Source organism: Phyllobates terribilis, unplaced genomic scaffold (genome assembly GCF_046119375.1).
Source record: "Phyllobates terribilis strain yellow unplaced genomic scaffold, ASM4611937v1 Scaffold_236__1_contigs__length_3049075, whole genome shotgun sequence".
In the NCBI taxonomy this organism is placed as follows: domain Eukaryota; kingdom Metazoa; phylum Chordata; class Amphibia; order Anura; family Dendrobatidae; genus Phyllobates; species Phyllobates terribilis.
This window is the reverse complement of record NW_027362996.1, coordinates 2,573,093-2,599,216: the sequence shown is the minus strand read 5'-3', so window position 1 is coordinate 2,599,216 and position 26,124 is coordinate 2,573,093. Positions and strand designations below refer to the sequence as shown.

At 45.6% G+C, this 26,124-nt stretch overlaps 12 non-coding genes and 6 pseudogenes across 12 annotated transcripts; all 18 read right to left on the bottom strand.

Moving 5' to 3' along the window:
* Positions 1-386: 386 nt before the first annotated feature.
* LOC141216026 (U2 spliceosomal RNA) lies at positions 387-577 on the bottom strand. The gene has a single exon (XR_012285073.1). It is a non-coding gene; the product is annotated as a U2 spliceosomal RNA (small nuclear RNA).
* A 1,122-nt stretch (positions 578-1,699) lies between these two features.
* On the bottom strand, positions 1,700-1,890 carry LOC141216025 (U2 spliceosomal RNA). Its single transcript, XR_012285072.1, has one exon. It is a non-coding gene; the product is annotated as a U2 spliceosomal RNA (small nuclear RNA).
* A 1,118-nt stretch (positions 1,891-3,008) lies between these two features.
* Positions 3,009-3,198, bottom strand: LOC141216788 (U2 spliceosomal RNA). Its single transcript, XR_012285797.1, has one exon. It is a non-coding gene; the product is annotated as a U2 spliceosomal RNA (small nuclear RNA).
* Positions 3,199-9,377: 6,179 nt separating this feature from the next.
* LOC141216133 (U2 spliceosomal RNA) lies at positions 9,378-9,568 on the bottom strand. The gene has a single exon (XR_012285176.1). It is a non-coding gene; the product is annotated as a U2 spliceosomal RNA (small nuclear RNA).
* A 1,120-nt stretch (positions 9,569-10,688) lies between these two features.
* On the bottom strand, positions 10,689-10,879 carry LOC141216023 (U2 spliceosomal RNA). The gene has a single exon (XR_012285070.1). It is a non-coding gene; the product is annotated as a U2 spliceosomal RNA (small nuclear RNA).
* Positions 10,880-11,999: 1,120 nt separating this feature from the next.
* Positions 12,000-12,190, bottom strand: LOC141216022 (U2 spliceosomal RNA). Its single transcript, XR_012285069.1, has one exon. It is a non-coding gene; the product is annotated as a U2 spliceosomal RNA (small nuclear RNA).
* Positions 12,191-13,310: 1,120 nt separating this feature from the next.
* Positions 13,311-13,491, bottom strand: LOC141216726 (U2 spliceosomal RNA; annotated as a pseudogene).
* Positions 13,492-14,015: 524 nt separating this feature from the next.
* LOC141216923 (U2 spliceosomal RNA) lies at positions 14,016-14,131 on the bottom strand (annotated as a pseudogene).
* Positions 14,132-15,251: 1,120 nt separating this feature from the next.
* On the bottom strand, positions 15,252-15,442 carry LOC141216021 (U2 spliceosomal RNA). Its single transcript, XR_012285068.1, has one exon. It is a non-coding gene; the product is annotated as a U2 spliceosomal RNA (small nuclear RNA).
* A 1,120-nt stretch (positions 15,443-16,562) lies between these two features.
* LOC141216020 (U2 spliceosomal RNA) lies at positions 16,563-16,753 on the bottom strand. The gene has a single exon (XR_012285067.1). It is a non-coding gene; the product is annotated as a U2 spliceosomal RNA (small nuclear RNA).
* A 1,121-nt stretch (positions 16,754-17,874) lies between these two features.
* On the bottom strand, positions 17,875-18,065 carry LOC141216019 (U2 spliceosomal RNA). The gene has a single exon (XR_012285066.1). It is a non-coding gene; the product is annotated as a U2 spliceosomal RNA (small nuclear RNA).
* Positions 18,066-19,185: 1,120 nt separating this feature from the next.
* On the bottom strand, positions 19,186-19,376 carry LOC141216017 (U2 spliceosomal RNA). The gene has a single exon (XR_012285064.1). It is a non-coding gene; the product is annotated as a U2 spliceosomal RNA (small nuclear RNA).
* A 1,121-nt stretch (positions 19,377-20,497) lies between these two features.
* On the bottom strand, positions 20,498-20,678 carry LOC141216725 (U2 spliceosomal RNA; annotated as a pseudogene).
* A 524-nt stretch (positions 20,679-21,202) lies between these two features.
* Positions 21,203-21,318, bottom strand: LOC141216939 (U2 spliceosomal RNA; annotated as a pseudogene).
* Positions 21,319-22,440: 1,122 nt separating this feature from the next.
* LOC141216016 (U2 spliceosomal RNA) lies at positions 22,441-22,631 on the bottom strand. The gene has a single exon (XR_012285063.1). It is a non-coding gene; the product is annotated as a U2 spliceosomal RNA (small nuclear RNA).
* A 1,120-nt stretch (positions 22,632-23,751) lies between these two features.
* LOC141216015 (U2 spliceosomal RNA) lies at positions 23,752-23,942 on the bottom strand. Its single transcript, XR_012285062.1, has one exon. It is a non-coding gene; the product is annotated as a U2 spliceosomal RNA (small nuclear RNA).
* A 1,125-nt stretch (positions 23,943-25,067) lies between these two features.
* Positions 25,068-25,248, bottom strand: LOC141216724 (U2 spliceosomal RNA; annotated as a pseudogene).
* A 524-nt stretch (positions 25,249-25,772) lies between these two features.
* LOC141216988 (U2 spliceosomal RNA) lies at positions 25,773-25,888 on the bottom strand (annotated as a pseudogene).
* Positions 25,889-26,124: the final 236 nt, after the last annotated feature.

The following is a 26,124-nucleotide window of genomic DNA, read 5'->3' as shown; positions in this document are numbered from 1 at the left end:
CAAGGGCATTTGCTAAATAGATGGTGTGTGTGCAACAATATACTGAAAGGTCAATTATATTGTGCAGCTTATCTCACCACCTGTAGTTATTTAGGTGAAAGCTCCAAAATGCTTGCCTAATATGTCTGTTTATCCAAAAGGAAGTATAGAGGGAGAGCTAGATAGATAGCATTGCATTACATTACATTACATGGCAATGCAATGCACAGTTGCTGAAGTTGAACCAAAATGAGCTTGTCATCTGGCTTCTGCAACTTTTAACATGAAAAATCCAATGAGGAGAAGAAAAGCAAAGCCAAAGAGTCCATCCCAAAATCCGACAAACAAGCAAAATGAACAAAAAGCATTGAATTCAATTCTTTCTGATTTTAGAAACTGCATTAAAGAAGGGGTGCACCGGTCCTGGAGATACTGCAATACCAGGTCAATGCGTGGAGTGGACAGAGCAAGCTCTTTTTCCATCTCCCTGTTCTAAAAATCCATTTAATATATGGTCCCCAGATAGGGGACGTATCAGATATTAAACTGATAAGAACAGATACTACACTTGATCTTAGCCAAAAGGCCGAGAAGCGATAACCAGAATTGGTTTCCGACTACGGTGCCACCCAAGGATTCTGAAAAGTCCATTTGTGGAGATGGCCACCTGGACTCCCGTTAAGAAGACATGCTGTCAACCTCTAGATCCCTCACATGCCTGCACTTTTCGGCTTGCTGCTGCTGCAATCCACGCGTTTTAGATCTGGATAACTCCACCTCTTTTAGCACAGTACCCTCAACCCCCAGGTGTTCCCACCCGCCTCAACACCGTTGGAAGGGAGGAGAACCAATTAAGGCGGGGGGGGGGGGTGGAACGAGCAGCTGTCTACCCTTAGCAGGAGGGTTGCTGATTAATTACCTCTCCTGCTGCTACTGCTGCTGGCTGTCCAGCAGCAGACTGAAGGTGGCTGCTGCTGTGCGCAGGTATATAAAGGCTCAGAGCCTATTATGACACGCGCAGCCAGCGTTCCATTGCCACATTCCGTCTACTGCAGGCGGGATACCTGGATGGCTGAATGTCACTGAGAAGCTCACAGAGACCGCCATAAGCAACAGTTTAAAAGAATGCCACAGACTAATCAACCAAACTTTTTGGGTTGGTTTCTCTTTTATAGTCTGCAGGCATTAAATGAAAGAAGTCAGTGTTCCAGCAGAGGGAGACAACGTTTCAGAAAAGGCATTGTAGCAAACCAAAAAAGAAATTTTAAGCGCAGCAGAGTAACCAGCTCACATACCTGTTAGCTCAGGTGAGTTTAAAAGGCTGCTGTTGATAACAAGGGCATTTGCTAAATAGATGGTGTGTGTGCAACAATATACTGAAAGGTCAATTATATTGTGCAGCTTATCTCACCACCTGTAGTTATTTAGGTGAAAGCTCCAAAATGCTTGCCTAATATGTCTGTTTATCCAAAAGGAAGTATAGAGGGAGAGCTAGATAGATAGCATTGCATTACATTACATTACATGGCAATGCAATGCACAGTTGCTGAAGTTGAACCAAAATGAGCTTGTCATCTGGCTTCTGCAACTTTTAACATGAAAAATCCAATGAGGAGAAGAAAAGCAAAGCCAAAGAGTCCATCCCAAAATACGACAAACAAGCAAAATGAACAAAAAGCATTGAATTCAATTCTTTCTGATTTTAGAAACTGCATTAAAGAAGGGGTGCACCGGTCCTGGAGATACTGCAATACCAGGTCAATGCGTGGAGTGGACAGAGCAAGCTCTTTTTCCATCTCCCTGTTCTAAAAATCCATTTAATATATGGTCCCCAGATAGGGGACGTATCAGATATTAAACTGATAAGAACAGATACTACACTTGATCTTAGCCAAAAGGCCGAGAAGCGATAACCAGAATTGGTTTCCGACTATGGTGCCACCCAAGGATTCTGAAAAGTCCATTTGTGGAGATGGCCACCTGGACTCCCGTTAAGAAGACATGCTGTCAACCTCTAGATCCCTCACATGCCTGCACTTTTCGGCTTGCTGCTGCTGCAATCCACGCGTTTTAGATCTGCATAACTCCACCTCTTTTAGCACAGTACCCTCAACCCCCGGCTGTTCCCACCCGCCTCAACACCGTTGGAAGGGAGGAGAACCAATTAAGGCAGGGGGGGGGGTGGAACGAGCAGCTGTCTACCCTTAGCAGGAGGGTTGCTGATTAATTACCTCTCCTGCTGCTGCTGCTGGCTGTCCAGCAGCAGACTGAAGGTGGCTGCTGCTGTGCGCAGGTATATAAAGGCTCAGAGCCTATTATGACACGCGCAGCCAGCGTTCCATTGCCACATTCCGTCTACTGCAGGCGGGATACCTGGATGGCTGAATGTCACTGAGAAGCTCACAGAGACCGCCATAAGCAACAGTTTAAAAGAATGCCACAGACTAATCAACCAAACTTTTTGGGTTGGTTTCTCTTTTATAGTCTGCAGGCATTAAATGAAAGAAGTCAGTGTTCCAGCAGAGGGAGACAACGTTTCAGAAAAGGCATTGTAGCAAACCAAAAAAGAAATTTTAAGCGCAGCAGAGTAACCAGCTCACATACCTGTTAGCTCAGGTGAGTTTAAAAGGCTGCTGTTGATAACAAGGGCATTTGCTAAATAGATGGTGTGTGTGCAACAATATACTGAAAGGTCAATTATATTGTGCAGCTTATCTCACCACCTGTAGTTATTTAGGTGAAAGCTCCAAAATGCTTGCCTAATATGTCTGTTTATCCAAAAGGAAGTATAGAGGGAGAGCTAGATAGATAGCATTGCATTACATTACATTACATGGCAATGCAATGCACAGTTGCTGAAGTTGAACCAAAATGAGCTTGTCATCTGGCTTCTGCAACTTTTAACATGAAAAATCCAATGAGGAGAAGAAAAGCAAAGCCAAAGAGTCCATCCCAAAATCCGACAAACAAGCAAAATGAACAAAAAGCATTGAATTCAATTCTTTCTGATTTTAGAAACTGCATTAAAGAAGGGGTGCACCGGTCCTGGAGATACTGCAATACCAGGTCAATGCGTGGAGTGGACAGAGCAAGCTCTTTTTCCATCTCCCTGTTCTAAAAATCCATTTAATATATGGTCCCCAGATAGGGGACGTATCAGATATTAAACTGATAAGAACAGATCAGGTTTCAACATAATTTATTAAGTGCGTAAAAGATGGTTTACAATCAAAAACAACAACACAAACAGTACATTATTAAAACACAGAATTCCACCCATAAAAACCCCATATACGATTAGCATCCCTCCTCCCAATACATTTGACATCCCTCAAGTAATAAATATACATCTGGCTAAAAGCAATTTTAAGACAATCCTTCACAGAAATAGCATCACGTTTAAAAAGTAAAATATTGCGTGCCTTCCAAAGGGCGTCTTTAAAACAGTTAATCATACACCAACATATACAATACTGTTGAGGGGTCGGACATTTAAAAACGCCATATAAAACATATTCATGGTTAAAATCTCTTAAACCGCAAGTCCATTTTAAAAGAATCCCAACTTTGTGCCAAAGTTCCTGTGCAAATGGGCAATTCCACATAAGGTGCAAGGTGGTTTCGTCATAAACACATGAGTCTCTGGGGCATTTGGCTCTGGCCACCAGGCCTCTCCTGTGTTGAAACTCTCTGGTGGGGAGGCACTGGTGGACCACCATCCATGCGATGTCCTTATGTCCATTTGCTAAGAATTTCCCGAAGACATTCTTCCAAACTTGCTTCGATCTCTCTTCTGAGAAATTTACTATGGGGGTCACATCTTCATTCCTCCTCAGAAAAGATAAAAGCTTCTTGCGGTCTTTAAAAATGTCCATATTAAAATCACCAAGGCTATAAAATCGAACAGTCTTTTCTAAGATTGCTTGGTGTTTGGGGGGGCATAGTAAAACAGGGGAATTCAACGACAACTTAAACCATCTTTTAAAAATCATCCCACAAGTATATTTTAAAAAATAACTTAGCGCACTATTACCATTAAAATGTTTGAAACAAAAGCAGAAATAATTTAAATACAAATAAATATGTAAATCGGGGACATCCCTTCCGCCGTTCATTTTATTCTTCCTCATTATTTCTCGCCTTAATTTTTCCATTTTGGAGTTCCATAAAAACATAAAGATCATCCTAGTCATTTTTTTAATTAAAACATCAGAGGGGGGGTACACCATAGCTATATACAGTATGAGGGGTAACAACACTGATTTTATAATTAAAATTTTCCCCTCCATTGTTAGGGACCTCAAACCCCAAAATGATATTTTCTTTGACATTTTTTCTATGACATTCTCCCAGCTTTGAGTTCCCACATTCTCCTCGTTAAAAACAACTCCAAGAATTTATACATTGTCTCGTTTTATAGTGAGCTGCGGGAGTTGGGCGGTGTCCCAGGATCCCAAAGTCAGACATTCAGATTTATTTAAATTAAGTTTAAAACCGGATGCCTGGGAAAAAAAATCAATGCGCAACACCGCCCTCCGGAGGGAAGCAGGGTCCACGCACACAACCGTCACGTCATCCATGTAGCCAAAGACTCTCACATCACTGCCACCTCCGCCTGGAACAGGAACCCCTCTAATCACTTTGTCTTTCCTTATTGCGCTCAGCAGGGGCTCCATGGCGCAGATGAACAGGATGGGCGACAAGGGGCATCCCTGCTTCACTCCGGACTCAAGGGGAACTCCATCTGTTAAAAAGCCATTAAGAGAAATTTGACTAAAACAATTTTTATATAAAATCTTAATACAATTTAAAAGCATATTAGGGATACCCATTCTTTTTAAAACTCTAAAAAGAAATCTATGAGAGACTCTATCGAAAGCTTTTTCAAAATCTAGGGCTAAAAGAGCTACATTTTGACCCCGGTCTCTGGAATACCAAATTACATCCCTTAATACGTTTAAAACCTCTGAAATACTTCTGCCTGGTACACTACAAACCTGCTCAGGCTGGATTAGTTTGGCAATGACACTCCTGAGCCGGTCTGCAACCACCTTAGCAAGTACCTTGTAATCAACATTTAGGAGAGTTATGGGTCTCCAATTCGCTAGAGTACTGCGGTCACCTTTTTTATATATCAAAGACACCACTCCTCTCCTCCACGAAAATGGCAACTGTTCACAAATAAAAACTTCTTTAAAAAGCATAAAAAGGTCCTCTTTTAAAATGTCCCAAAAAGTAAGGTAAAATTCTACAGGTAGTCCGTCACACCCAGGTGCTTTACCCTTAGAGAAACTTTTAAAAACATAAAATAATTCCTCTAAAACAATATCGCGTTCTAAAAACTCCTGGTCTGTAAAATTTAACTTAAAATCGAGATCATTAAGAGCATCAGATAAAAAGGACTCATCTATACACTTTTTACTAAAAAGATGCTTATAAAAGTTAAAAGTAGCATTCAACATTCCCTGCATAGATGTTTCACCCTCTAGATTTGTTATCACTTCTCTTTTATCCATGACTTTTTTGAAGAAGAAGCGAGAGCACTTCTCCCCCTCCTCCAAGTGCTGCACTCTAGAGTTAAAAATAATCTCTTTCCCCTTTGTGTCTATGCAGTTCTGAATTTCAGTTTTTAGGCTAGCAATATCATCTCCCACCTCCACCCCTAGCTCTTTGAATTTAAAAAGTGTTTGTAGTTTGGTGTTAAGATCACTAAAACATCTTTTTTTCTCTCTAGCTTTACGTTTCCCTGCTTTTATAAAAAACATTCTGACTTTTTTTTTCAAATTTTCCCACCAGGTTACCATAGGGGCATCAGAAGGTTTTTGTCGCCGCCAGGCTTGATAGGCTTTACCAAAGTCTTGTCGAATCAGAGGGTCCTCCAGCAGGTAAGTACTTAGACGCCAGAGGCCCCTGTTGACCCTCTGTTCATCCCGGTATTCTAGATGCACCTCCAAGCCCTTATGGTCAGAAAATATATTTGATGTTAAAACACATTTAACAGGGTTAAAATCATCTGATAGGAAAATAAAATCGATCCTGGAGGACACCCCTCTTCCGGACCACGTATAACCAGGGTCCGTCGGCAGGAGTGACCTCCACGCATCGCATAATTTAAAATCAGTTATAAAATCTTTCAATAGATGACATGACTTATCCAATTTGCGTAAAGGGTCACCCCCTGCTCGTTGTTCACTAGCACAAAGACAATTAAAATCACCCCCTACGATCAGGGGAGATGACCCAGTACAGTACAATGGCAATATCCCAAATAAATTAATTCTCTCTTGCTTATCAGGGGGAGCATAAATATTCATTACACGTAGGGTAAAACCATTAAATTTAAAATGCACTAAAACCACTCTGCCTGGTACTATTTCTGTGACAGCATTTATAGTAATATTTCTCCCACGACAGAGGAAGCCCACCCCCGCTGACTTGTTGTCATTGGAGCCAGACCAGATGGAGGGCCCCAGTCTCCAATCTGTCTTGATATCATTATAATTTAGTGCATGTTGTATCGCGCATTCCTGTAATAAACATATGTCAAAGTCAGTGGTTTCTAAATACTTGAATAGAGCAGCCCTACGAACTGGGCTCTTTAATGACCTCACATTCAGTGAGACAAGTCTTAATGTGGGCATTCATAGGTCAGGGTGGTGGATCTTCCATGAGAACACCTGACTCAAAGCCCTGTATATCAAATTGCTCCAGGACATCCGGGCTAGAGGACGCAAACGACTCGATATTCTGTGAGCCGGCGGTTGCCCCCTCGTAGGTCACGGTTCCCAGCCACATTCCAGGAGACGCTGGGGCTTCGACATTCCGTCTCTTTTTCGGGGCAGACTCCACTAGGTCACTGGTGCAGTCCTCCTCTTCCTCCACCTCCTCCAGGGGGGGAGACTGGTCCATCAGGACAAGATCAGCAACACAGATTTCCTGATGTTCGCCACCTAGAAGCAAAGCCCCCTCATCTGGCTGGCTAATCGCCCTGGAAGATCCTGAGGCCATCGCTGCGTGGTCCCCTGTAGCCAACCGCACAGGGGCACCACCCTCCAGCCCAACAGGATCGGTATCGGGAACCATCGATACGGAGGATACCCTCCCAGAAGGAGGACCCCCCCGCTCCGGTCCATGCGAGGTCCGCCCATCGTTAAGGGACTTCGATGCAGGTGCCGCCCCAGAGGGGCCTCCGGCTCCCTGCTCCATCCCAGCCTTCTCGCCCTTCGAACCGCCCTCCGACGCCGGCCTGCCAGTGAAGACCGGTGGGCGCATCGGCTCAGCTTCAGAAGATGCAGCTTCTGCGTAGGTCCTGGTCCTGGTCCTGTTGGGGCATCCTCGGAACATGTGCCCCGCCTCACCGCAGAGATTACATTTCCTCCCAGCGGGACAGTCCTTCATTAAATGTCCGTAACAGCTGCAATTATTGCAGCGGTCTACTTTCCTGCCCGTGCAGGACGTTTGGGTATGACCCATTTGTCCACAGTTCCTGCAACATACTGGCATTCCAGGATAAAATAAGTAGCCTCTGCTCTTACCGATTACGAAGGTTGAGGGAGGGTGTAGCATTCCTCCCACTCCACTAAGGTCCCTCTTTAGACGGGCCATATACCTTCTCTTGCCGCACCAGAAGCCTACCGCGTTCTTCACAGTACCCAGGTATCTCAGATCATCACAATAGCGGGTAAGGTAGGTCGAGATGTCTGCAGCTTCCACAAAGGGGTTCGGGAAATGCACCACGATGGGGATCTCGTCATAAGCATACAAGAGACAAAAGGTTAGTCCATCCAATTCATCTAAGTAGTTTTTCTCGTTTACCTTTTGTACGAGTTGCTGACAGCATCCCTGGCTCTTGAAGGTGATGGTGTATGTCCCCTTGTACTCATTGTCCTGGAAGCAGAATATGTCTTCCCGCCGAAACTCCAGAACTCCAAGAAGAATCCTATGGCAGATGTAGTCCAAATTCTTCTCCATCCTCGATGCTGCTCCAACTTCAATCCTCACGGTGTTCCGCATCCGGGCATCACCCGATGAATATGTGAGCGTTGCCGGCATCCTTCACTCAGGAACGTACCGACTCTTCTCTCTGAAAGGCGCAACCCTTCATGGGATCCCTTCCCGTTGCTCCCGGACTAATCCTTCCTCCCAATAGCAGCAGGGGGGTTAAGTCCCTCCGAAGAGGAACGATCCCCCCAGGCCGAGAGAAAGGGTACCAAGAGCACCTCACAGGCAAGACCACACAGGTAAACCTGATAGATCGTGCCAAAAGGCCGAGAAGCGATAACCAGAATTGGTTTCCGACTATGGTGCCACCCAAGGATTCTGAAAAGTCCATTTGTGGAGATGGCCACCTGGACTCCCGTTAAGAAGACATGCTGTCAACCTCTAGATCCCTCACATGCCTGCACTTTTCGGCTTGCTGCTGCTGCAATCCACGCGTTTTAGATCTGCATAACTCCACCTCTTTTAGCACAGTACCCTCAACCCCCGGCTGTTCCCACCCGCCTCAACACCGTTGGAAGGGAGGAGAACCAATTAAGGCGGGGGGGGGTGGAACGAGCAGCTGTCTACCCTTAGCAGGAGGGTTGCTGATTAATTACCTCTCCTGCTGCTGCTGCTGCTGGCTGTCCAGCAGCAGACTGAAGGTGGCTGCTGCTGTGCGCAGGTATATAAAGGCTCAGAGCCTATTATGACACGCGCAGCCAGCGTTCCATTGCCACATTCCGTCTACTGCAGGCGGGATACCTGGATGGCTGAATGTCACTGAGAAGCTCACAGAGACCGCCATATGCAACAGTTTAAAAGAATGCCACAGACTAATCAACCAAACTTTTTGGGTTGGTTTCTCTTTTATAGTCTGCAGGCATTAAATGAAAGAAGTCAGTGTTCCAGCAGAGGGAGACAACGTTTCAGAAAAGGCATTGTAGCAAACCAAAAAAGAAATTTTAAGCGCAGCAGAGTAACCAGCTCACATACCTGTTAGCTCAGGTGAGTTTAAAAGGCTGCTGTTGATAACAAGGGCATTTGCTAAATAGATGGTGTGTGTGCAACAATATACTGAAAGGTCAATTATATTGTGCAGCTTATCTCACCACCTGTAGTTATTTAGGTGAAAGCTCCAAAATGCTTGCCTAATATGTCTGTTTATCCAAAAGGAAGTATAGAGGGAGAGCTAGATAGATAGCATTGCATTACATTTCATTACATGGCAATGCAATGCACAGTTGCTGAAGTTGAACCAAAATGAGCTTGTCATCTGGCTTCTGCAACTTTTAACATGAAAAATCCAATGAGGAGAAGTAAAGCAAAGCCAAAGAGTCCATCCCAAAATCCGACAAACAAGCAAAATGAACAAAAAGCATTGAATTCAATTCTTTCTGATTTTAGAAACTGCATTAAAGAAGGGGTGCACCGGTCCTGGAGATACTGCAATACCAGGTCAATGCGTGGAGTGGACAGAGCAAGCTCTTTTTCCATCTCCCTGTTCTAAAAATCCATTTAATATATAGTCCCCAGATAGGGGACGTATCAGATATTAAACTGATAAGAACAGATACTACACTTGATCTTAGCCAAAAGGCCGAGAAGCGATAACCAGAATTGGTTTCCGACTACGGTGCCACCCAAGGATTCTGAAAAGTCCATTTGTGGAGATGGCCACCTGGACTCCCGTTAAGAAGACATGCTGTCAACCTCTAGATCCCTCACATGCCTGCACTTTTCGGCTTGCTGCTGCTGCAATCCACGCGTTTTAGATCTGCATAACTCCACCTCTTTTAGCACAGTACCCTCAACCCCCGGCTGTTCCCACCCGCCTCAACACCGTTGGAAGGGAGGAGAACCAATTAAGGCGGGGGGGGGGTGGAACGAGCAGCTGTCTACCCTTAGCAGGAGGGTTGCTGATTAATTACCTCTCCTGCTGCTGCTGCTGCTGGCTGTCCAGCAGCAGACTGAAGGTGGCTGCTGCTGTGCGCAGGTATATAAAGGCTCAGAGCCTATTATGACACGCGCAGCCAGCGTTCCATTGCCACATTCCGTCTACTGCAGGCGGGATACCTGGATGGCTGAATGTCACTGAGAAGCTCACAGAGACCGCCATAAGCAACAGTTTAAAAGAATGCCACAGACTAATCAACCAAACTTTTTGGGTTGGTTTCTCTTTTATAGTCTGCAGGCATTAAATGAAAGAAGTCAGTGTTCCAGCAGAGGGAGACAACGTTTCAGAAAAGGCATTGTAGCAAACCAAAAAAGAAATTTTAAGCGCAGCAGAGTAACCAGCTCACATACCTGTTAGCTCAGGTGAGTTTAAAAGGCTGCTGTTGATAACAAGGGCATTTGCTAAATAGATGGTGTGTGTGCAACAATATACTGAAAGGTCAATTATATTGTGCAGCTTATCTCACCACCTGTAGTTATTTAGGTGAAAGCTCCAAAATGCTTGCCTAATATGTCTGTTTATCCAAAAGGAAGTATAGAGGGAGAGCTAGATAGATAGCATTGCATTACATTACATTACATGGCAATGCAATGCACAGTTGCTGAAGTTGAACCAAAATGAGCTTGTCATCTGGCTTCTGCAACTTTTAACATGAAAAATCCAATGAGGAGAAGAAAAGCAAAGCCAAAGTGTCCATCCCAAAATCCGACAAACAAGCAAAATGAACAAAAAGCATTGAATTCAATTCTTTCTGATTTTAGAAACTGCATTAAAGAAGGGGTGCACCGGTCCTGGAGATACTGCAATACCAGGTCAATGCGTGGAGTGGACAGAGCAAGCTCTTTTTCCATCTCCCTGTTCTAAAAATCCATTTAATATATGGTCCCCAGATAGGGGACGTATCAGATATTAAACTGATAAGAACAGATACTACACTTGATCTTAGCCAAAAGGCCGAGAAGCGATAACCAGAATTGGTTTCCGACTACGGTGCCACCCAAGGATTCTGAAAAGTCCATTTGTGGAGATGGCCACCTGGACTCCCGTTAAGAAGACATGCTGTCAACCTCTAGATCCCTCACATGCCTGCACTTTTCGGCTTGCTGCTGCTGCAATCCACGCGTTTTAGATCTGCATAACTCCACCTCTTTTAGCACAGTACCCTCAACCCCCGGCTGTTCCCACCCGCCTCAACACCGTTGGAAGGGAGGAGAACCAATTAAGGCGGGGGGGGGGTGGAACGAGCAGCTGTCTACCCTTAGCAGGAGGGTTGCTGATTAATTACCTCTCCTGCTGCTGCTGCTGCTGGCTGTCCAGCAGCAGACTGAAGGTGGCTGCTGCTGTGCGCAGGTATATAAAGGCTCAGAGCCTATTATGACACGCGCAGCCAGCGTTCCATTGCCACATTCCGTCTACTGCAGGCGGGATACCTGGATGGCTGAATGTCACTGAGAAGCTCACAGAGACCGCCATAAGCAACAGTTTAAAAGAATGCCACAGACTAATCAACCAAACTTTTTGGGTTGGTTTCTCTTTTATAGTCTGCAGGCATTAAATGAAAGAAGTCAGTGTTCCAGCAGAGGGAGACAACGTTTCAGAAAAGGCATTGTAGCAAACCAAAAAAGAAATTTTAAGCGCAGCAGAGTAACCAGCTCACATACCTGTTAGCTCAGGTGAGTTTAAAAGGCTGCTGTTGATAACAAGGGCATTTGCTAAATAGATGGTGTGTGTGCAACAATATACTGAAAGGTCAATTATATTGTGCAGCTTATCTCACCACCTGTAGTTATTTAGGTGAAAGCTCCAAAATGCTTGCCTAATATGTCTGTTTATCCAAAAGGAAGTATAGAGGGAGAGCTAGATAGATAGCATTGCATTACATTACATTACATGGCAATGCAATGCACAGTTGCTGAAGTTGAACCAAAATGAGCTTGTCATCTGGCTTCTGCAACTTTTAACATGAAAAATCCAATGAGGAGAAGAAAAGCAAAGCCAAAGAGTCCATCCCAAAATCCGACAAACAAGCAAAATGAACAAAAAGCATTGAATTCAATTCTTTCTGATTTTAGAAACTGCATTAAAGAAGGGGTGCACCGGTCCTGGAGATACTGCAATACCAGGTCAATGCGTGGAGTGGACAGAGCAAGCTCTTTTTCCATCTCCCTGTTCTAAAAATCCATTTAATATATGGTCCCCAGATAGGGGACGTATCAGATATTAAACTGATAAGAACAGATACTACACTTGATCTTAGCCAAAAGGCCGAGAAGCGATAACCAGAATTGGTTTCCGACTACGGTGCCACCCAAGGATTCTGAAAAGTCCATTTGTGGAGATGGCCACCTGGACTCCCGTTAAGAAGACATGCTGTCAACCTCTAGATCCCTCACATGCCTGCACTTTTCGGCTTGCTGCTGCTGCAATCCACGCGTTTTAGATCTGCATAACTCCACCTCTTTTAGCACAGTACCCTCAACCCCCGGCTGTTCCCACCCGCCTCAACACCGTTGGAAGGGAGGAGAACCAATTAAGGCGGGGGGGGGGTGGAACGAGCAGCTGTCTACCCTTAGCAGGAGGGTTGCTGATTAATTACCTCTCCTGCTGCTGCTGCTGCTGGCTGTCCAGCAGCAGACTGAAGGTGGCTGCTGCTGTGCGCAGGTATATAAAGGCTCAGAGCCTATTATGACACGCGCAGCCAGCGTTCCATTGCCACATTCCGTCTACTGCAGGCGGGATACCTGGATGGCTGAATGTCACTGAGAAGCTCACAGAGACCGCCATAAGCAACAGTTTAAAAGAATGCCACAGACTAATCAACCAAACTTTTTGGGTTGGTTTCTCTTTTATAGTCTGCAGGCATTAAATGAAAGAAGTCAGTGTTCCAGCAGAGGGAGACAACGTTTCAGAAAAGGCATTGTAGCAAACCAAAAAAGAAATTTTAAGCGCAGCAGAGTAACCAGCTCACATACCTGTTAGCTCAGGTGAGTTTAAAAGGCTGCTGTTGATAACAAGGGCATTTGCTAAATAGATGGTGTGTGTGCAACAATATACTGAAAGGTCAATTATATTGTGCAGCTTATCTCACCACCTGTAGTTATTTAGGTGAAAGCTCCAAAATGCTTGCCTAATATGTCTGTTTATCCAAAAGGAAGTATAGAGGGAGAGCTAGATAGATAGCATTGCATTACATTACATTACATGGCAATGCAATGCACAGTTGCTGAAGTTGAACCAAAATGAGCTTGTCATCTGGCTTCTGCAACTTTTAACATGAAAAATCCAATGAGGAGAAGAAAAGCAAAGCCAAAGAGTCCATCCCAAAATCCGACAAACAAGCAAAATGAACAAAAAGCATTGAATTCAATTCTTTCTGATTTTAGAAACTGCATTAAAGAAGGGGTGCACCGGTCCTGGAGATACTGCAATACCAGGTCAATGCGTGGAGTGGACAGAGCAAGCTCTTTTTCCATCTCCCTGTTCTAAAAATCCATTTAATATATGGTCCCCAGATAGGGGACGTATCAGATATTAAACTGATAAGAACAGATTTTTGATTGAAGCTGCATCCAAGGCACTGAAAAATGTGACCGAAGTCACACCAAAACAGCGCACGAGGCGAGGATTCATGTGGACCCTTCCCGGAGGAGAGGGTCCCCAATAAACCATCCCCATCCCTCCGAGCCAGAAGGCCACAGCGAGGGTCAGGGATCTCCGATGCTCTCCCTAGCCGAAGCCGGAGAAGAGCCGTTTTCGTGCTCCCAGCTTCCATCTAGGCTGCCACCCTAGTGGAGCTGGAGCCTGTGTTGGTTTCTCAGCCCAAAGCTGACCGGACCTCCGACCGGGTTTATAAAAATTCCCCTTCCTAGCCCGGAGGCCAGGAATAGGGGGGGTTGCTCAGAAAGTATGATTGGCAAAGGTGCGGCGTGCTACGAAGCCAAGTCTTTCTGGGGTTCCCAGTCCCAGTAAGCTTGGACTCCCACCAGGGCGCCTACTCCTGGGGCACATTGCTCCAAAGCCCTCACACTTACCCAGCCTAGTGACTTCGATCCTGGAGGGCCATGTTTTCCATCAGATAACTCTATGAGCCACCTGGCGTACTAACAAGTGCACCAAACCAGTGTGTAATATGCATCAATTTACTAGGGCAGCCCAAGGACAAAACTGCCTTTTTAAAAGATACTACACTTGATCTTAGCCAAAAGGCCGAGAAGCGATAACCAGAATTGGTTTCCGACTACGGTGCCACCCAAGGATTCTGAAAAGTCCATTTGTGGAGATGGCCACCTGGACTCCCGTTAAGAAGACATGCTGTCAACCTCTAGATCCCTCACATGCCTGCACTTTTCGGCTTGCTGCTGCTGCAATCCACGCGTTTTAGATCTGCATAACTCCACCTCTTTTAGCACAGTACCCTCAACCCCCGGCTGTTCCCACCCGCCTCAACACCGTTGGAAGGGAGGAGAACCAATTAAGGCGGGGGGGGGGTGGAACGAGCAGCTGTCTACCCTTAGCAGGAGGGTTGCTGATTAATTACCTCTCCTGCTGCTGCTGCTGCTGGCTGTCCAGCAGCAGACTGAAGGTGGCTGCTGCTGTGCGCAGGTATATAAAGGCTCAGAGCCTATTATGACACGCGCAGCCAGCGTTCCATTGCCACATTCCGTCTACTGCAGGCGGGATACCTGGATGGCTGAATGTCACTGAGAAGCTCACAGAGACCGCCATAAGCAACAGTTTAAAAGAATGCCACAGACTAATCAACCAAACTTTTTGGGTTGGTTTCTCTTTTATAGTCTGCAGGCATTAAATGAAAGAAGTCAGTGTTCCAGCAGAGGGAGACAACGTTTCAGAAAAGGCATTGTAGCAAACCAAAAAAGAAATTTTAAGCGCAGCAGAGTAACCAGCTCACATACCTGTTAGCTCAGGTGAGTTTAAAAGGCTGCTGTTGATAACAAGGGCATTTGCTAAATAGATGGTGTGTGTGCAACAATATACTGAAAGGTCAATTATATTGTGCAGCTTATCTCACCACCTGTAGTTATTTAGGTGAAAGCTCCAAAATGCTTGCCTAATATGTCTGTTTATCCAAAAGGAAGTATAGAGGGAGAGCTAGATAGATAGCATTGCATTACATTACATTACATGGCAATGCAATGCACAGTTGCTGAAGTTGAACCAAAATGAGCTTGTCATCTGGCTTCTGCAACTTTTAACATGAAAAATCCAATGAGGAGAAGAAAAGCAAAGCCAAAGAGTCCATCCCAAAATCCGACAAACAAGCAAAATGAACAAAAAGCATTGAATTCAATTCTTTCTGATTTTAGAAACTGCATTAAAGAAGGGGTGCACCGGTCCTGGAGATACTGCAATACCAGGTCAATGCGTGGAGTGGACAGAGCAAGCTCTTTTTCCATCTCCCTGTTCTAAAAATCCATTTAATATATGGTCCCCAGATAGGGGACGTATCAGATATTAAACTGATAAGAACAGATACTACACTTGATCTTAGCCAAAAGGCCGAGAAGCGATAACCAGAATTGGTTTCCGACTACGGTGCCACCCAAGGATTCTGAAAAGTCCATTTGTGGAGATGGCCACCTGGACTCCCGTTAAGAAGACATGCTGTCAACCTCTAGATCCCTCACATGCCTGCACTTTTCGGCTTGCTGCTGCTGCAATCCACGCGTTTTAGATCTGCATAACTCCACCTCTTTTAGCACAGTACCCTCAACCCCCGGCTGTTCCCACCCGCCTCAACACCGTTGGAAGGGAGGAGAACCAATTAAGGCGGGGGGGGGGTGGAACGAGCAGCTGTCTACCCTTAGCAGGAGGGTTGCTGATTAATTACCTCTCCTGCTGCTGCTGCTGCTGGCTGTCCAGCAGCAGACTGAAGGTGGCTGCTGCTGTGCGCAGGTATATAAAGGCTCAGAGCCTATTATGACACGCGCAGCCAGCGTTCCATTGCCACATTCCGTCTACTGCAGGCGGGATACCTGGATGGCTGAATGTCACTGAGAAGCTCACAGAGACCGCCATAAGCAACAGTTTAAAAGAATGCCACAGACTAATCAACCAAACTTTTTGGGTTGGTTTCTCTTTTATAGTCTGCAGGCATTAAATGAAAGAAGTCAGTGTTCCAGCAGAGGGAGACAACGTTTCAGAAAAGGCATTGTAGCAAACCAAAAAAGAAATTTTAAGCGCAGCAGAGTAACCAGCTCACATACCTGTTAGCTCAGGTGAGTTTAAAAGGCTGCTGTTGATAACAAGGGCATTTGCTAAATAGATGGTGTGTGTGCAACAATATACTGAAAGGTCAATTATATTGTGCAGCTTATCTCACCACCTGTAGTTATTTAGGTGAAAGCTCCAAAATGCTTGCCTAATATGTCTGTTTATCCAAAAGGAAGTATAGAGGGAGAGCTAGATAGATAGCATTGCATTACATTACATTACATGGCAATGCAATGCACAGTTGCTGAAGTTGAACCAAAATGAGCTTGTCATCTGGCTTCTGCAACTTTTAACATGAAAAATCCAATGAGGAGAAGAAAAGCAAAGCCAAAGAGTCCATCCCAAAATCCGACAAACAAGCAAAATGAACAAAAAGCATTGAATTCAATTCTTTCTGATTTTAGAAACTGCATTAAAGAAGGGGTGCACCGGTCCTGGAGATACTGCAATACCAGGTCAATGCGTGGAGTGGACAGAGCAAGCTCTTTTTCCATCTCCCTGTTCTAAAAATCCATTTAATATATGGTCCCCAGATAGGGGACGTATCAGATATTAAACTGATAAGAACAGATACTACACTTGATCTTAGCCAAAAGGCCGAGAAGCGATAACCAGAATTGGTTTCCGACTACGGTGCCACCCAAGGATTCTGAAAAGTCCATTTGTGGAGATGGCCACCTGGACTCCCGTTAAGAAGACATGCTGTCAACCTCTAGATCCCTCACATGCCTGCACTTTTCGGCTTGCTGCTGCTGCAATCCACGCGTTTTAGATCTGCATAACTCCACCTCTTTTAGCACAGTACCCTCAACCCCCGGCTGTTCCCACCCGCCTCAACACCGTTGGAAGGGAGGAGAACCAATTAAGGCGGGGGGGGGGGTGGAACGAGCAGCTGTCTACCCTTAGCAGGAGGGTTGCTGATTAATTACCTCTCCTGCTGCTGCTGCTGCTGGCTGTCCAGCAGCAGACTGAAGGTGGCTGCTGCTGTGCGCAGGTATATAAAGGCTCAGAGCCTATTATGACACGCGCAGCCAGCGTTCCATTGCCACATTCCGTCTACTGCAGGCGGGATACCTGGATGGCTGAATGTCACTGAGAAGCTCACAGAGACCGCCATAAGCAACAGTTTAAAAGAATGCCACAGACTAATCAACCAAACTTTTTGGGTTGGTTTCTCTTTTATAGTCTGCAGGCATTAAATGAAAGAAGTCAGTGTTCCAGCAGAGGGAGACAACGTTTCAGAAAAGGCATTGTAGCAAACCAAAAAAGAAATTTTAAGCGCAGCAGAGTAACCAGCTCACATACCTGTTAGCTCAGGTGAGTTTAAAAGGCTGCTGTTGATAACAAGGGCATTTGCTAAATAGATGGTGTGTGTGCAACAATATACTGAAAGGTCAATTATATTGTGCAGCTTATCTCACCACCTGTAGTTATTTAGGTGAAAGCTCCAAAATGCTTGCCTAATATGTCTGTTTATCCAAAAGGAAGTATAGAGGGAGAGCTAGATAGATAGCATTGCATTACATTACATTACATGGCAATGCAATGCACAGTTGCTGAAGTTGAACCAAAATGAGCTTGTCATCTGGCTTCTGCAACTTTTAACATGAAAAATCCAATGAGGAGAAGAAAAGCAAAGCCAAAGAGTCCATCCCAAAATCCGACAAACAAGCAAAATGAACAAAAAGCATTGAATTCAATTCTTTCTGATTTTAGAAACTGCATTAAAGAAGGGGTGCACCGGTCCTGGAGATACTGCAATACCAGGTCAATGCGTGGAGTGGACAGAGCAAGCTCTTTTTCCATCTCCCTGTTCTAAAAATCCATTTAATATATGGTCCCCAGATAGGGGACGTATCAGATATTAAACTGATAAGAACAGATACTACACTTGATCTTAGCCAAAAGGCCGAGAAGCGATAACCAGAATTGGTTTCCGACTACGGTGCCACCCAAGGATTCTGAAAAGTCCATTTGTGGAGATGGCCACCTGGACTCCCGTTAAGAAGACATGCTGTCAACCTCTAGATCCCTCACATGCCTGCACTTTTCGGCTTGCTGCTGCTGCAATCCACGCGTTTTAGATCTGCATAACTCCACCTCTTTTAGCACAGTACCCTCAACCCCCGGCTGTTCCCACCCGCCTCAACACCGTTGGAAGGGAGGAGAACCAATTAAGGCGGGGGGGGGGTGGAACGAGCAGCTGTCTACCCTTAGCAGGAGGGTTGCTGATTAATTACCTCTCCTGCTGCTGCTGCTGCTGGCTGTCCAGCAGCAGACTGAAGGTGGCTGCTGCTGTGTGCAGGTATATAAAGGCTCAGAGCCTATTATGACACGCGCAGCCAGCGTTCCATTGCCACATTCCGTCTACTGCAGGCGGGATACCTGGATGGCTGAATGTCACTGAGAAGCTCACAGAGACCGCCATAAGCAACAGTTTAAAAGAATGCCACAGACTAATCAACCAAACTTTTTGGGTTGGTTTCTCTTTTATAGTCTGCAGGCATTAAATGAAAGAAGTCAGTGTTCCAGCAGAGGGAGACAACGTTTCAGAAAAGGCATTGTAGCAAACCAAAAAAGAAATTTTAAGCGCAGCAGAGTAACCAGCTCACATACCTGTTAGCTCAGGTGAGTTTAAAAGGCTGCTGTTGATAACAAGGGCATTTGCTAAATAGATGGTGTGTGTGCAACAATATACTGAAAGGTCAATTATATTGTGCAGCTTATCTCACCACCTGTAGTTATTTAGGTGAAAGCTCCAAAATGCTTGCCTAATATGTCTGTTTATCCAAAAGGAAGTATAGAGGGAGAGCTAGATAGATAGCATTGCATTACATTACATTACATGGCAATGCAATGCACAGTTGCTGAAGTTGAACCAAAATGAACTTGTCATCTGGCTTCTGCAACTTTTAACACGAAAAATCCAATGAGGAGAAGAAAAGCAAAGCCAAAGAGTCCATCCCAAAATCCGACAAACAAGCAAAATGAACAAAAAGCATTGAATTCAATTCTTTCTGATTTTAGAAACTGCATTAAAGAAGGGGTGCACCGGTCCTGGAGATACTGCAATACCAGGTCAATGCGTGGAGTGGACAGAGCAAGCTCTTTTTCCATCTCCCTGTTCTAAAAATCCATTTAATATATGGTCCCCAGATAGGGGACGTATCAGATATTAAACTGATAAGAACAGATACTACACTTGATCTTAGCCAAAAGGCCGAGAAGCGATAACCAGAATTGGTTTCCGACTACGGTGCCACCCAAGGATTCTGAAAAGTCCATTTGTGGAGATGGCCACCTGGACTCCCGTTAAGAAGACATGCTGTCAACCTCTAGATCCCTCACATGCCTGCACTTTTCGGCTTGCTGCTGCTGCAATCCACGCGTTTTAGATCTGCATAACTCCACCTCTTTTAGCACAGTACCCTCAACCCCCGGCTGTTCCCACCCGCCTCAACACCGTTGGAAGGGAGGAGAACCAATTTAGGCGGGGGGGGGGGTGGAACGAGCAGCTGTCTACCCTTAGCAGGAGGGTTGCTGATTAATTACCTCTCCTGCTGCTGCTGCTGCTGGCTGTCCAGCAGCAGACTGAAGGTGGCTGCTGCTGTGCGCAGGTATATAAAGGCTCAGAGCCTATTATGACACGCGCAGCCAGCGTTCCATTGCCACATTCCGTCTACTGCAGGCGGGATACCTGGATGGCTGAATGTCACTGAGAAGCTCACAGAGACCGCCATAAGCAACAGTTTAAAAGAATGCCACAGACTAATCAACCAAACTTTTTGGGTTGGTTTCTCTTTTATAGTCTGCAGGCATTAAATGAAAGAAGTCAGTGTTCCAGCAGAGGGAGACAACGTTTCAGAAAAGGCATTGTAGCAAACCAAAAAAGAAATTTTAAGCGCAGCAGAGTAACCAGCTCACATACCTGTTAGCTCAGGTGAGTTTAAAAGGCTGCTGTTGATAACAAGGGCATTTGCTAAATAGATGGTGTGTGTGCAACAATATACTGAAAGGTCAATTATATTGTGCAGCTTATCTCACCACCTGTAGTTATTTAGGTGAAAGCTCCAAAATGCTTGCCTAATATGTCTGTTTATCCAAAAGGAAGTATAGAGGGAGAGCTAGATAGATAGCATTGCATTACATTACATTACATGGCAATGCAATGCACAGTTGCTGAAGTTGAACCAAAATGAGCTTGTCATCTGGCTTCTGCAACTTTTAACATGAAAAATCCAATGAGGAGAAGAAAAGCAAAGCCAAAGAGTCCATCCCAAAATCCGACAAACAAGCAAAATGAACAAAAAGCATTGAATTCAATTCTTTCTGATTTTAGAAACTGCATTAAAGAAGGGGTGCACCGGTCCTGGAGATACTGCAATACCAGGTCAATGCGTGGAGTGGACAGAGCAAGCTCTTTTTCCATCTCCCTGTTCTAAAAATCCATTTAATATATGGTCCCCAGATAGGGGACGTATCAGATATTAAACTGATAAGAACAGATTTTTGATTGAAGCTGCATCCAAGGCACTGAAAAATGTGACCAAAGTCACACCAAAACAGCGCACGAGGCGAGGATTCATGTGGACCCTTCCCGGAGGAGAGGGTCCCCAATAAACCATCCCCATCCCTCCGAGCCAGAAGGCCACAGCGAGGGTCAGGGATCTCCGATGCTCTCCCTAGCCGAAGCCGGAGAAGAGCCGTTTTCGTGCTCCCAGCTTCCATCTAGGCTGCCACCCTAGTGGAGCTGGAGCCTGTGTTGGTTTCTCAGCCCAAAGCTGACCGGACCTCCGACCGGGTTTATAAAAATTCCCCTTCCTAGCCCGGAGGCCAGGAATAGGGGGGGTTGCTCAGAAAGTATGATTGGCAAAGGTGCGGCGTGCTACGAAGCCAAGTCTTTCTGGGGTTCCCAGTCCCAGTAAGCTTGGACTCCCACCAGGGCGCCTACTCCTGGGGCACATTGCTCCAAAGCCCTCACACTTACCCAGCCTAGTGACTTCGATCCTGGAGGGCCATGTTTTCCATCAGATAACTCTATGAGCCACCTGGCGTACTAACAAGTGCACCAAACCAGTGTGTAATATGCATCAATTTACTAGGGCAGCCCAAGGACAAAACTGCCTTTTTAAAAGATATTACACTTGATCTTAGCCAAAAGGCCGAGAAGCGATAACCAGAATTGGTTTCCGACTACGGTGCCACCCAAGGATTCTGAAAAGTCCATTTGTGGAGATGGCCACCTGGACTCCCGTTAAGAAGACATGCTGTCAACCTCTAGATCCCTCACATGCCTGCACTTTTCGGCTTGCTGCTGCTGCAATCCACGCGTTTTAGATCTGCATAACTCCACCTCTTTTAGCACAGTACCCTCAACCCCCGGCTGTTCCCACCCGCCTCAACACCGTTGGAAGGGAGGAGAACCAATTAAGGCGGGGGGGGGGGGTGGAACGAGCAGCTGTCTACCCTTAGCAGGAGGGTTGCTGATTAATTACCTCTCCTGCTGCTGCTGCTGCTGGCTGTCCAGCAGCAGACTGAAGGTGGCTGCTGCTGTGCGCAGGTATATAAAGGCTCAGAGCCTATTATGACACGCGCAGCCAGCGTTCCATTGCCACATTCCGTCTACTGCAGGCGGGATACCTGGATGGCTGAATGTCACTGAGAAGCTCACAGAGACCGCCATAAGCAACAGTTTAAAAGAATGCCACAGACTAATCAACCAAACTTTTTGGGTTGGTTTCTCTTTTATAGTCTGCAGGCATTAAATGAAAGAAGTCAGTGTTCCAGCAGAGGGAGACAACGTTTCAGAAAAGGCATTGTAGCAAACCAAAAAAGAAATTTTAAGCGCAGCAGAGTAACCAGCTCACATACCTGTTAGCTCAGGTGAGTTTAAAAGGCTGCTGTTGATAACAAGGGCATTTGCTAAATAGATGGTGTGTGTGCAACAATATACTGAAAGGTCAATTATATTGTGCAGCTTATCTCACCACCTGTAGTTATTTAGGTGAAAGCTCCAAAATGCTTGCCTAATATGTCTGTTTATCCAAAAGGAAGTATAGAGGGAGAGCTAGATAGATAGCATTGCATTACATTACATTACATGGCAATGCAATGCACAGTTGCTGAAGTTGAACCAAAATGAGCTTGTCATCTGGCTTCTGCAACTTTTAACATGAAAAATCCAATGAGGAGAAGAAAAGCAAAGCCAAAGAGTCCATCCCAAAATCCGACAAACAAGCAAAATGAACAAAAAGCATTGAATTCAATTCTTTCTGATTTTAGAAACTGCATTAAAGAAGGGGTGCACCGGTCCTGGAGATACTGCAATACCAGGTCAATGCGTGGAGTGGACAGAGCAAGCTCTTTTTCCATCTCCCTGTTCTAAAAATCCATTTAATATATGGTCCCCAGATAGGGGACGTATCAGATATTAAACTGATAAGAACAGATACTACACTTGATCTTAGCCAAAAGGCCGAGAAGCGATAACCAGAATTGGTTTCCGACTACGGTGCCACCCAAGGATTCTGAAAAGTCCATTTGTGGAGATGGCCACCTGGACTCCCGTTAAGAAGACATGCTGTCAACCTCTAGATCCCTCACATGCCTGCACTTTTCGGCTTGCTGCTGCTGCAATCCACGCGTTTTAGATCTGCATAACTCCACCTCTTTTAGCACAGTACCCTCAACCCCCGGCTGTTCCCACCCGCCTCAACACCGTTGGAAGGGAGGAGAACCAATTAAGGCGGGGGGGGGGTGGAACGAGCAGCTGTCTACCCTTAGCAGGAGGGTTGCTGATTAATTACCTCTCCTGCTGCTGCTGCTGCTGGCTGTCCAGCAGCAGACTGAAGGTGGCTGCTGCTGTGTGCAGGTATATAAAGGCTCAGAGCCTATTATGACACGCGCAGCCAGCGTTCCATTGCCACATTCCGTCTACTGCAGGCGGGATACCTGGATGGCTGAATGTCACTGAGAAGCTCACAGAGACCGCCATAAGCAACAGTTTAAAAGAATGCCACAGACTAATCAACCAAACTTTTTGGGTTGGTTTCTCTTTTATAGTCTGCAGGCATTAAATGAAAGAAGTCAGTGTTCCAGCAGAGGGAGACAACGTTTCAGAAAAGGCATTGTAGCAAACCAAAAAAGAAATTTTAAGCGCAGCAGAGTAACCAGCTCACATACCTGTTAGCTCAGGTGAGTTTAAAAGGCTGCTGTTGATAACAAGGGCATTTGCTAAATAGATGGTGTGTGTGCAACAATATACTGAAAGGTCAATTATATTGTGCAGCTTATCTCACCACCTGTAGTTATTTAGGTGAAAGCTCCAAAATGCTTGCCTAATATGTCTGTTTATCCAAAAGGAAGTATAGAGGGAGAGCTAGATAGATAGCATTGCATTACATTACATTACATGGCAATGCAATGCACAGTTGCTGAAGTTGAACCAAAATGAGCTTGTCATCTGGCTTCTGCAACTTTTAACATGAAAAATCCAATGAGGAGAAGAAAAGCAAAGCCAAAGAGTCCATCCCAAAATCCGACAAACAAGCAAAATGAACAAAAAGCATTGAATTCAATTCTTTCTGATTTTAGAAACTGCATTAAAGAAGGGGTGCACCGGTCCTGGAGATACTGCAATACCAGGTCAATGCGTGGAGTGGACAGAGCAAGCTCTTTTTCCATCTCCCTGTTCTAAAAATCCATTTAATATATGGTCCCCAGATAGGGGACGTATCAGATATTAAACTGATAAGAACAGATACTACACTTGATCTTAGCCAAAAGGCCGAGAAGCGATAACCAGAATTGGTTTCCGACTACGGTGCCACCCAAGGATTCTGAAAAGTCCATTTGTGGAGATGGCCACCTGGACTCCCGTTAAGAAGACATGCTGTCAACCTCTAGATCCCTCACATGCCTGCACTTTTCGGCTTGCTGCTGCTGCAATCCACGCGTTTTAGATCTGCATAACTCCACCTCTTTTAGCACAGTACCCTCAACCCCCGGCTGTTCCCACCCGCCTCAACACCGTTGGAAGGGAGGAGAACCAATTTAGGCGGGGGGGGGGGGGGGTGGAACGAGCAGCTGTCTACCCTTAGCAGGAGGGTTGCTGATTAATTACCTCTCCTGCTGCTGCTGCTGCTGGCTGTCCAGCAGCAGACTGAAGGTGGCTGCTGCTGTGCGCAGGTATATAAAGGCTCAGAGCCTATTATGACACGCGCAGCCAGCGTTCCATTGCCACATTCCGTCTACTGCAGGCGGGATACCTGGATGGCTGAATGTCACTGAGAAGCTCACAGAGACCGCCATAAGCAACAGTTTAAAAGAATGCCACAGACTAATCAACCAAACTTTTTGGGTTGGTTTCTCTTTTATAGTCTGCAGGCATTAAATGAAAGAAGTCAGTGTTCCAGCAGAGGGAGACAACGTTTCAGAAAAGGCATTGTAGCAAACCAAAAAAGAAATTTTAAGCGCAGCAGAGTAACCAGCTCACATACCTGTTAGCTCAGGTGAGTTTAAAAGGCTGCTGTTGATAACAAGGGCATTTGCTAAATAGATGGTGTGTGTGCAACAATATACTGAAAGGTCAATTATATTGTGCAGCTTATCTCACCACCTGTAGTTATTTAGGTGAAAGCTCCAAAATGCTTGCCTAATATGTCTGTTTATCCAAAAGGAAGTATAGAGGGAGAGCTAGATAGATAGCATTGCATTACATTACATTACATGGCAATGCAATGCACAGTTGCTGAAGTTGAACCAAAATGAGCTTGTCATCTGGCTTCTGCAACTTTTAACATGAAAAATCCAATGAGGAGAAGAAAAGCAAAGCCAAAGAGTCCATCCCAAAATCCGACAAACAAGCAAAATGAACAAAAAGCATTGAATTCAATTCTTTCTGATTTTAGAAACTGCATTAAAGAAGGGGTGCACCGGTCCTGGAGATACTGCAATACCAGGTCAATGCGTGGAGTGGACAGAGCAAGCTCTTTTTCCATCTCCCTGTTCTAAAAATCCATTTAATATATGGTCCCCAGATAGGGGACGTATCAGATATTAAACTGATAAGAACAGATTTTTGATTGAAGCTGCATCCAAGGCACTGAAAAATGTGACCGAAGTCACACCAAAACAGCGCACGAGGCGAGGATTCATGTGGACCCTTCCCGGAGGAGAGGGTCCCCAATAAACCATCCCCATCCCTCCGAGCCAGAAGGCCACAGCGAGGGTCAGGGATCTCCGATGCTCTCCCTAGCCGAAGCCGGAGAAGAGCCGTTTTCGTGCTCCCAGCTTCCATCTAGGCTGCCACCCTAGTGGAGCTGAAGCCTGTGTTGGTTTCTCAGCCCAAAGCTGACCGGACCTCCGACCGGGTTTATAAAAATTCCCCTTCCTAGCCCGGAGGCCAGGAATAGGGGGGGTTGCTCAGAAAGTATGATTGGCAAAGGTGCGGCGTGCTACGAAACCAAGTCTTTCTGGGGTTCCCAGTCCCAGTAAGCTTGGACTCCCACCAGGGCGCCTACTCCTGGGGCACATTGCTCCAAAGCCCTCACACTTACCCAGCCTAGTGACTTCGATCCTGGAGGGCCATGTTTTCCATCAGATAACTCTATGAGCCACCTGGCGTACTAACAAGTGCACCAAACCAGTGTGTAATATGCATCAATTTACTAGGGCAGCCCAAGGACAAAACTGCCTTTTTAAAAGATACAACACTTGATCTTAGCCAAAAGGCCGAGAAGCGATAACCAGAATTGGTTTCCGACTACGGTGCCACCCAAGGATTCTGAAAAGTCCATTTGTGGAGATGGCCACCTGGACTCCCGTTAAGAAGACATGCTGTCAACCTCTAGATCCCTCACATGCCTGCACTTTTCGGCTTGCTGCTGCTGCAATCCACGCGTTTTAGATCTGCATAACTCCACCTCTTTTAGCACAGTACCCTCAACCCCCGGCTGTTCCCACCCGCCTCAACACCGTTG